We start from the raw sequence: 8,690 nt of genomic DNA, 5'->3' as shown, positions 1-8,690 counted from the left end.
TCTTGGCGATGTCGCAAGAGGTGGTCTCTTCAGAAAAGGGATTTTGTAACCTTCTTTGGCCACCTTGACGACCCAAGGATCTGCTCCCTTTTCTTGCCAAATCTCCCAAAACTTCTGGAGTCTGGCACCTACTGATGTCTGAAGGACTTGTTGTTCATTGTTTACTACTGGGTTTCGAACCCCTCTTGGACGGAGCTCTTCTTGCTCTGAAGGAAGGACGAGAAAAGGACTTGCCTCGAAAGGGCTGACTAGCTTGTCTTGATTCCTTAGGCGTCTTCTTAACCACCTTGTTGGGTAAAAATTTTCTTACCGAAGAAGTTAACAGATCCTGCGTCGCCTTCTGAGTTAGGGAAAGCGAAATATCCTTGATAATATCCGCAGGAAATAACTGATCCGAAAGTGGGGAATAAACCAATTCGGATTTCTGGGCGTTAGAAACGCCCTTAGCAGCAAAAGAGCATAGGAGTGACCTCTTCTTTAAAACTCCTGCGGTGAAAAGAGATGCTAACTCATTCGCGCTATCCCTTAAGGCTTTGTCCATGCAGGACATACAGTAATACTTTGGGTTACGAACCGATTAGTATACGAATTTTTTAACTTACGAAGTGACGACCTCATTCTGGAATACGAATTTCGCTTGGAATACGAATGCGCGAATTTCCATCATGGGAGGCCGCCTGATTTCCATCGCGATGAGCGGTTTATCGGATGAGCGTGGGATCTGCGAACGCATTTTTTTCGGCCAAAACTTAACGCTTGCTTTGTTTACATCGATGAGCGTGGGATCTGCGAACGCATTTTTCGGCCAAACTTAACGAGGGTCACGTGACTTCCTCCTACGCATCCCTTGACCCTTTTTAAACCATAACTCTTTCAATATCTCGCTGGCGGTAAGATTGAACGCATCTGTCCGTGATACGCTCTCAAATTTGCTTAGTGATTTGCGCACGTGTTGTGTTTCCGTAATAGTGCTTATACATTACTATTACCCAAATACTAAAGACAATGGCTCCCAAGATGACGAAGGCAAGCAGCAGAAGGAAAGCATAAGAAAGAAGGAGATGATTACAGTCGAAATGAGAAGGAAATTATCCAAAATGCATGATAAAGGCGAGTGCGTGAAAGACATTTGCGCATTCTTCAGCGGTACCGCAATCAACGATCTGCACTATTTTGAAGAAAAAGGAAGAAATTAAAGCCAGTAAAGCATCAAAAGGTGTCACAGTATTGACGAAACAACGGCCTTATATTCTCGAACGATTGTAGAAAATTTGCTCATAGAAAAATATTTTTTCAAAATTGTGAAAGACAACATAGTGTTGCGTAAGCGTAAAATTAGTGATCATAGTGAACGGTGCTCTCTAGGAAAGAAGAACCAGAAAGTCTTCCAGAAGTGTTCACGGAGGGAGATTTCCCCCCAAGCCCTAACCCTCTCCTCTCCTCACCCTTCCCCTCCTCCCGTCTCCGTCAAGCCAGCAGCCACACTCGCCAAAGGTAGTTCAGGTTTTACTGTGCATGCATATTAAATCTAGTGTTTATATTTAATTTCATTCTTCAATTTTATAATTTTATGTAATTCCTACACGAATTTTCAACCTTAGTGAACAAAAATAAATGGAAAAATATGAATTGAAATGGTTATTCATGGTCGGGTGGAACGCATTATTTGCTTTTTATAACATTCTTATGGGAAAATCCATTTGGGTTACGAATTTTTTAGGTTACGAAGCAGGTTCTGGAACGGATTAAATTCGTAACCCAAGGTATTACTGTAATACTGCTTGGGAGTTGAGAAGCCGTTGATTCATTATTTTCCACTGTTCGTCCCAGAGCCCCCAAGGACCAATCAAGAAAATTGAAAACCTCGAAAGTCCGGAAAATCCCTTTCAAGAGATGATCTAATCTGATGGAGACACCACACTTTAGCCGAATTCCAAAAGCATGTCTGCGGGAACTGTCAACAATGTTGGAAAAATCCCCCTGGGAGGAGGCAGGAACTCCCAGGCCGAGATTTTCCCCCGTCGCATACCAAATTCCGGACTTCGATGCCAATTTGGCTGGAGGGAAAGAGAACACAGTCTTGCCCGCTTCCCTCTTTTCCTTCAACCACGTATCAATTCTTTGAAGAGCCTTCTTAGCCGTAATCGAAAACTTCATCTTCAAAAACGAGGACTTCTTCGGAGTTTTATTCTTGGAGAATTGAGAAAGGGGTGATGTCGGAGCTGCAGGCTGAAAATCCCCTTCAAAAAGTGAAAGAAGGCAATTCGTTAATTTCTTGTAGTCTGAAGAAGGTGCTTCACCATCTTTCTCTTCCTCAGACTCTAAGTCTTCTATCTCCTCTTCTGCCGAAGACACATCCTGTAAACCAAGGTCTTGCTGCAGAAAATCTTCTCCAAACCTCGCCGGGAGAAGCCGGCTCCTGCCGCCTGCGTCCTGCGTCCTTCTGAGCTCCGAGGTTGCGTCCTGCGTCCTGTTCCGGAAGCTTGCGTCCTGCTCCGGTAACTTGCGTCCTGCTTCCTGTTCTCGTAACTTGCGTCCTGCGTCCTGCTCCCGTAACTTGCGTACTACCCGAGACTCCGAAGCGTGATGAGAAGGAGGCAAAACCATCATGCGTCCTTTTAGATGACTTGACGGGGAGAGATGCGTCCTTACGCCTCGTAGGAGGATGTTCCGATGTTCCCCACGATTTAACTAAATCGGCTAACCTTCCTTGCATCTCTTCAAGGAAGTTCCTAGTCTCTGTTTCCTGGCGGGAAGTCTGAGCAAGCGGGAGACGACGACGACGAGAAGGATCATTAAAAAGAGAAATTCGATCCTGAGCTCTACGATAAGGAGAAGATACCGGAGAGACTGCTCCGGATCAGAAGGAGGGCTCCTATCCAGAGAACCGCCGTATACATGAGGTCTTGCGTACTTGTCTTGACTTAAAGGATCTCCTCCTTTTAAACGGAACCACCTCTTCCTCATCACTAGAAGAGAAAAATCTCGGGACTACTCCACCGCTCTTGAGGGTCACGCTCATCTTGAAAGAAAACGTAGGTCTATGCGTCCTCTTCAGAGGACGCGAAACTTCCGCATAACGTCCATACTTGCCTGACGCAGAACTATCTGTAGAGGAAAAACACTTCCCAGTGTCGCCTTTTCTATGACGCACTGCTGCAGCCTGGGACGCAACAGGACTGCCTGAAGGGACGACTGATCGTAAGGGAACCCCTCTCGCATCCCTTCGACTGTCGACATGCCTTCTCCCTTGGGTCTGGGAGCTTGGCACTTTGTCTGTAAGACGCTGAATCTGATCGCCCATTGACGCAAGGGCGGCAAACACTTTCACATAATTAGTATCCTCAGAAACAGCAGCAGGCGCAGGAGAGACCTGAGGAGAAGGATTAACAACTTCTACTTGGGAAGAAGGGGGAGAAATAACAGAAGTATTCAAGGCCTTACTAGAAGATCCTGACCTCTCACTCCGAGACACCGATCTTCTTACTCTATCCTTTTCTAGTCTCTCAACATATTTCGTGAAAGTCTTCCACTCCTTCTCATTTAAACTTTCACACTCATTACATCTATTATCCCAAGTACACAAAACCTCTCTACACTTCTTACATACTGTGTGAGGGTCTACCGAGGCTTTCGGCAGTCTCACCTTGCACCCTTCTTTCATACACACTCGAAATACTACACAAGAATCAGACATTATAAGAACTTCCAATCGCGATTGCCAATCCAACTTTCCAATACGATACCCAATAAACCATCCAAGTACAGCGAAAGTCAGCTAACGAGTTCGAATTCTAGCAGGGAACCAACAACGATGTTGCCGGTTCAGTGGCAGAAAAAATCTGAGGAAAATGGGAATGATTCCGAGCACCAGCGCCACGGGAGCGGGGTGGCGATCACCTGAACTACCAGTGATCTAGCGGTTGCTGCGAGTTTTGAAAATTCTGCCAGTGCGAACAGAGAATATAGCTATATATATACCTGCCAGGTAAGTGTCATACATGAAATTTAGGAATTATGATTCTTTCTCCCCTTGATAGTAAACAGCTAAAAAATACATAATTCCTATTTAACACGCTCAAAAGCTGGAACTTAGTTCTAATCATAAGTCTTGAAAGCTTTTTGAACTTTACTCAACTCAATATCAACACAGGAATGTTGCTAAATTACCATTTTAGTCAAGGCAATGTATTGCTGTTTTTGCTAAAAAAATAGGAATATATGGTAAGGGTAGACTAACAATGAATCAGCTGCATTCTCAGAACTCATCTTTCAATACGCAAAGGAGGTTTTGACTAGGGAGAACAGATTACTTCAAGTGGTTTGCGAATTCTTACTATAAGAATTAATACGTACCTAAAACATACAATCTAACCTTTCTCAAGCCCATGCAACAGCAAGTGCCTCCTTTTCTGGGAGTAATGACATTCAACATTTGTCAATGACCTACTAGCATACGTTACTGATTTAAAACAGCCATCATATTGTTTTTGTACTAAAACAGCTCAAAGTCCAACCGGACTAGCAGTAGATCTAGATAATAACTTCACGTCAGGTATTTCTTGTGGAATTGCAGTTTCCTTTACTATTTCGGTTGCTTACTTGGAATTATCGGACTAGCATCTATGACCATTTGAATTTAAAATCCACCATGCTTTCAGCATACGTAAGCCTCTTTTTAATTCCCGAAATGAATGTCCCTGTTCACTTCCCCACAGCCAAGTTAAATCCTTTCTTGTTAACAAGACGAAGAAACTCCTAACCTCACTTACACTCTCTGGCTTTTTATTCTTATTTACAGATTAAATTTATCATTGGTTCAATGCCATTCATTAACCAAATTTCTTAGCCTAGTCAGGTAAGAATCCATACTTTCGGATGGACCCTGGAAAGCCTGCCTAAAATCATGCCTCTCATATGCTACATTGTGTCCTAGGCATAACATGGGTTTCTAACCCTGTAGCCTAACTGCCACATCAAAACTATCTAGCTTAGGGTAAAATACCGAATGGCCGGGATCTACCGTATAGATACTACCTTCCGAAAAAAGTACTGTAATACGTCCTGTAGCCCAGGATAGACATTAGTCAAGAGTCAGCGTCCATCGAAGCAACACCTCGAGACCTCTACTTTTAAGAGTCCGAAGTCGCAAATTAAGGCCAATGGAAATTTCCGATTTTCGGGAAGGTGGTCGCTCTATGTAGAGGCCGGCCATTCGGTATTTTACCCTATCTCCAGCCATAGTAGGTACCTGCCGCTGGAACAATAGGGGGAAACACTGTAGTGGATTCATCGTCATCGCGTGGATCAGCCTTATTCACTTGATATTTAATTGGTAAAACAAGAATACAATTACATCTTTAAGCATACCATTCAAAAGATTGAAGTTTCGTCAACATAATGTGATATATGAAAGCGCCACACGAACTAAAATAGGCACGTGAGGTCTTCGTAAAATATGTTTTCAAGGCAGTTTTTAAATCCAATATGGCGTCCACCGACTGAGGTGCTGTTCGTAACCGCAAAGGATCCAACATCTTTCCCAGCCTTCCCAGCACTCATTTGAACAATGGTAGCGTATATATATAACATTTACTGATCTTACTAAAGATTGCAGTTGTAATCAGCACAATGAAACAACATTTTGTTGCCTATATTAGTGAAAGTATGAAACTTCTTATTCCTGGGGTCATGGTTTGAACTGAAATTCATTTTTGCCTTGTAATTGGTGGTTTTATCCTTACTGCCATCACAACTGAAACTCCACAGTGCTTATTTGATTGTAATTATACATGTTTGGGTCTTAATTCACTCCAAATTGCACTTGAACTACATTGCTGTACCTGGTTCCTAAGCGCTCACTCCACAAACACAGTTGCGGGCAGCACACGACTACACGGTTTATGAGGTGCAAAGCTTTATTCCCTTAAATGTTTACTTTACTCATTATTTAGTTGAGCTTTACTTTTTTACTTCAAAATGTTTACTTAATTCATGTCTACTATCCCTTTTTTGCAACCAAATTAACCCCCAAAAATTACAGATATTTCTAAAGTAGATATGAGCAAACGACGGCAAAATCTCATCGTTGCCAATTTAGTGGAGCTTCACACATACATTTACTCAAATATCAACAGTTTTGCTGTGAACAGTACCTACAGTGTTGTTCGCTCTCTTTTATTGTTTATCAGTGTTGCCAATTGGTGTGTGTTTACCCTCCAAACTGGCAATAAGACTTACACAAAACTGGGGAAATAAGTGAAATTAGCATATCTATTTGTAGTATATATACATATTACAGCAATTTTATCATTAATACATTACTATGACAACTAGAATTCATGGAAACAGTTTGTAAATGCTTCGGCGTATGTGTGACGCTCCACTACCTAGATTGGCAATGATGAGTCATTTTTCCTCCCGTCATCTGCTCGCAAGTATAAATCCAAAATATTTGTAATTTTTCGGGGTTAATTTGGTTGCAAGAAAGGGATAATAGACATGAATTAAATATACATTTTGAAGTAAAGTTAAACTAAATGATGAGTAAAGTAAACAATTAAGGGAATAAAGCTTTGCACCTCTTGTTTCATACTTTCACTAATAGCTATAGGCAACAAAATGTTGGGTATTTCTACAGAAGCAGTCCGCACAGACTGCAAGGAACGTAACCGCAGATACGACATCCACTTGGGATTGGGTCGTCCAATGTATTTTGCCGTGTTTAATACTGGCCCCTGGGGGGTTAGGTAATTACAGTCGTCCGAATAAATATTACTTAAAATTCTTGTTCAGTAGGTAAAACTGCATAGAAAAACCGCAACTGCCATAGTCTAGGCCGCTGCGGATACTAAGTACCCTAGATCTACCAAATGTTTCACTGTGCTGATTGCAACTGCAATCTTGAGTAAGATCAATAAACGTTACATAACCTATAGTATACGCTAACACTGTTCAAATGAGTGCTGGGAAGGCTGGTAAAGATGATGGATTGTCCGTGGTTAGACCGGCCATCCTGACGATAGCAACCATATTGGATTTCAAAACTGCCTTGAAAACATACCTATTTTACGAAGAGCGTCACATGCTTATTTTAAATACCATTTATTTTAGTTCGTATACTATCACATTATGTTGACGAAACTTCAATCTTTTGAATGGTATGCTTAAAGTTGTAATTGTATTCTTGTTTCACCAATTAAACATCGAGCGAATACTAAGACCCGGGCAGCGTGATGACGATGGATCGTCCGTGATTGTTTACCCTATAGGTACTCTTCTTTTGACCGTCTTCAGTGACTCCAATAGGTAATGTTCTACGAAATTAGGTAAAAGACTCCTTACAGTTTGATCTTTTCGGGTGAAATTCTGTTAAGGGCGTAGCCATACTACAAGGTATACTACCTAGTAATTTCCCTTAGCCTGAACTTGTTTACTGTTAGGTTACTCACAGTACTAGCCTAAAGTATGTTATCTGCTCCTGTCGGTGCCTACAATTGTCCAGTTTTCTGGATTAGCAGGTTCCTGGAAACATCCTCACTCGTCAGTTGTCATGCAAAACTGCCTCCAATCCAATCTAGTAGTAGTAGTAGAGGGGTTATGCCTTTGAAACGGCTCCTTGCTTGTTTTTTATTCCTTCTTTGTGTTTGTTTGAGTTTCTTCTCGCTGAAATACCACATTTCTTTTATAAAGTCTTTCGTATTCTCCACTTCCTCCCTCAGTAGATCTACCAATAAGAGTATATTTGCTACTAATTCCTCTTTATTTTCTTGATAGGGTTGCTGCATAAAGCTATATCTATTTCTAATCTCATTGTATGCTGGACAGTAGAGTAAGAAATGTTCTAAATGTTCATTTTGTTCCTCACAGCATAAACATTTTGTATCTTCTCCTTTTATCCTATTTCTATCATTTAATCCTAGTATACCTAGTCTGGCCCTACTGGTCAGCATTGTTTTTTCAGTGTTGTCATACCAGATTTCTTCTCTTATGTTTTCTTAATATTTTCTGTAGATTCTTAACGTTGACTTTTCATTCATTTCTTTCTGCCATGCTTTTCTGTCCCAATTGTTTATTATTTCTCTTAACTGTTTGTCTTTAACTGCTTCAATTTTACTTAAGTTTATGTTTAGTTCTTTCATATACTCTTTTACTTGCATTATCCAGTTTTTTTTTTTTTTTTTTTTTTCATACTGGTCCATGATTATCTCATATAGGAGCCTATTTCTACCACTCTTTAGTGTATGTTTCAGGTAGAATAATTTATTTTTGATATCTCTTGAGTGGCAGGAAGAGGCCCCTATTTCAGATTTTAACGCACAACTTGCTGTGTAACTTGGCGCTTTCAAAATTGCTCTATATACTTGATTGCCTATCTTCTGAAATTCATTCTTAGTTTTCTTGTCAAGTTTCATGACTTCCATGGCATACATGAATGATGGCTTCGCTAGTCCTTTCCAGTACAATTGTCCTTTTTTTAACTCTGCTTCAGCTTTTATTGATGACTGCATAAGCCATGTTTGCCATCTGCTTGGCTTTAATTTGGGCCCTTTTTATCTGTTCTCTGAAGCAGTATTTCATGTTGTTGATTGTCACTCCTAGGTATTTAATATTCTTAACTATTTTTATTCCTTCTATGTGCTCCATATTCGCCACATCATCGATACTGTACCAGTCGTTGCATATTAGTA

The sequence above is a fragment of the Macrobrachium nipponense genome, chromosome 29 (genome assembly GCF_015104395.2).
Source record: "Macrobrachium nipponense isolate FS-2020 chromosome 29, ASM1510439v2, whole genome shotgun sequence".
Lineage (NCBI taxonomy): Eukaryota > Metazoa > Arthropoda > Malacostraca > Decapoda > Palaemonidae > Macrobrachium > Macrobrachium nipponense.
Note: the sequence above shows the minus strand (reverse complement) of the source record.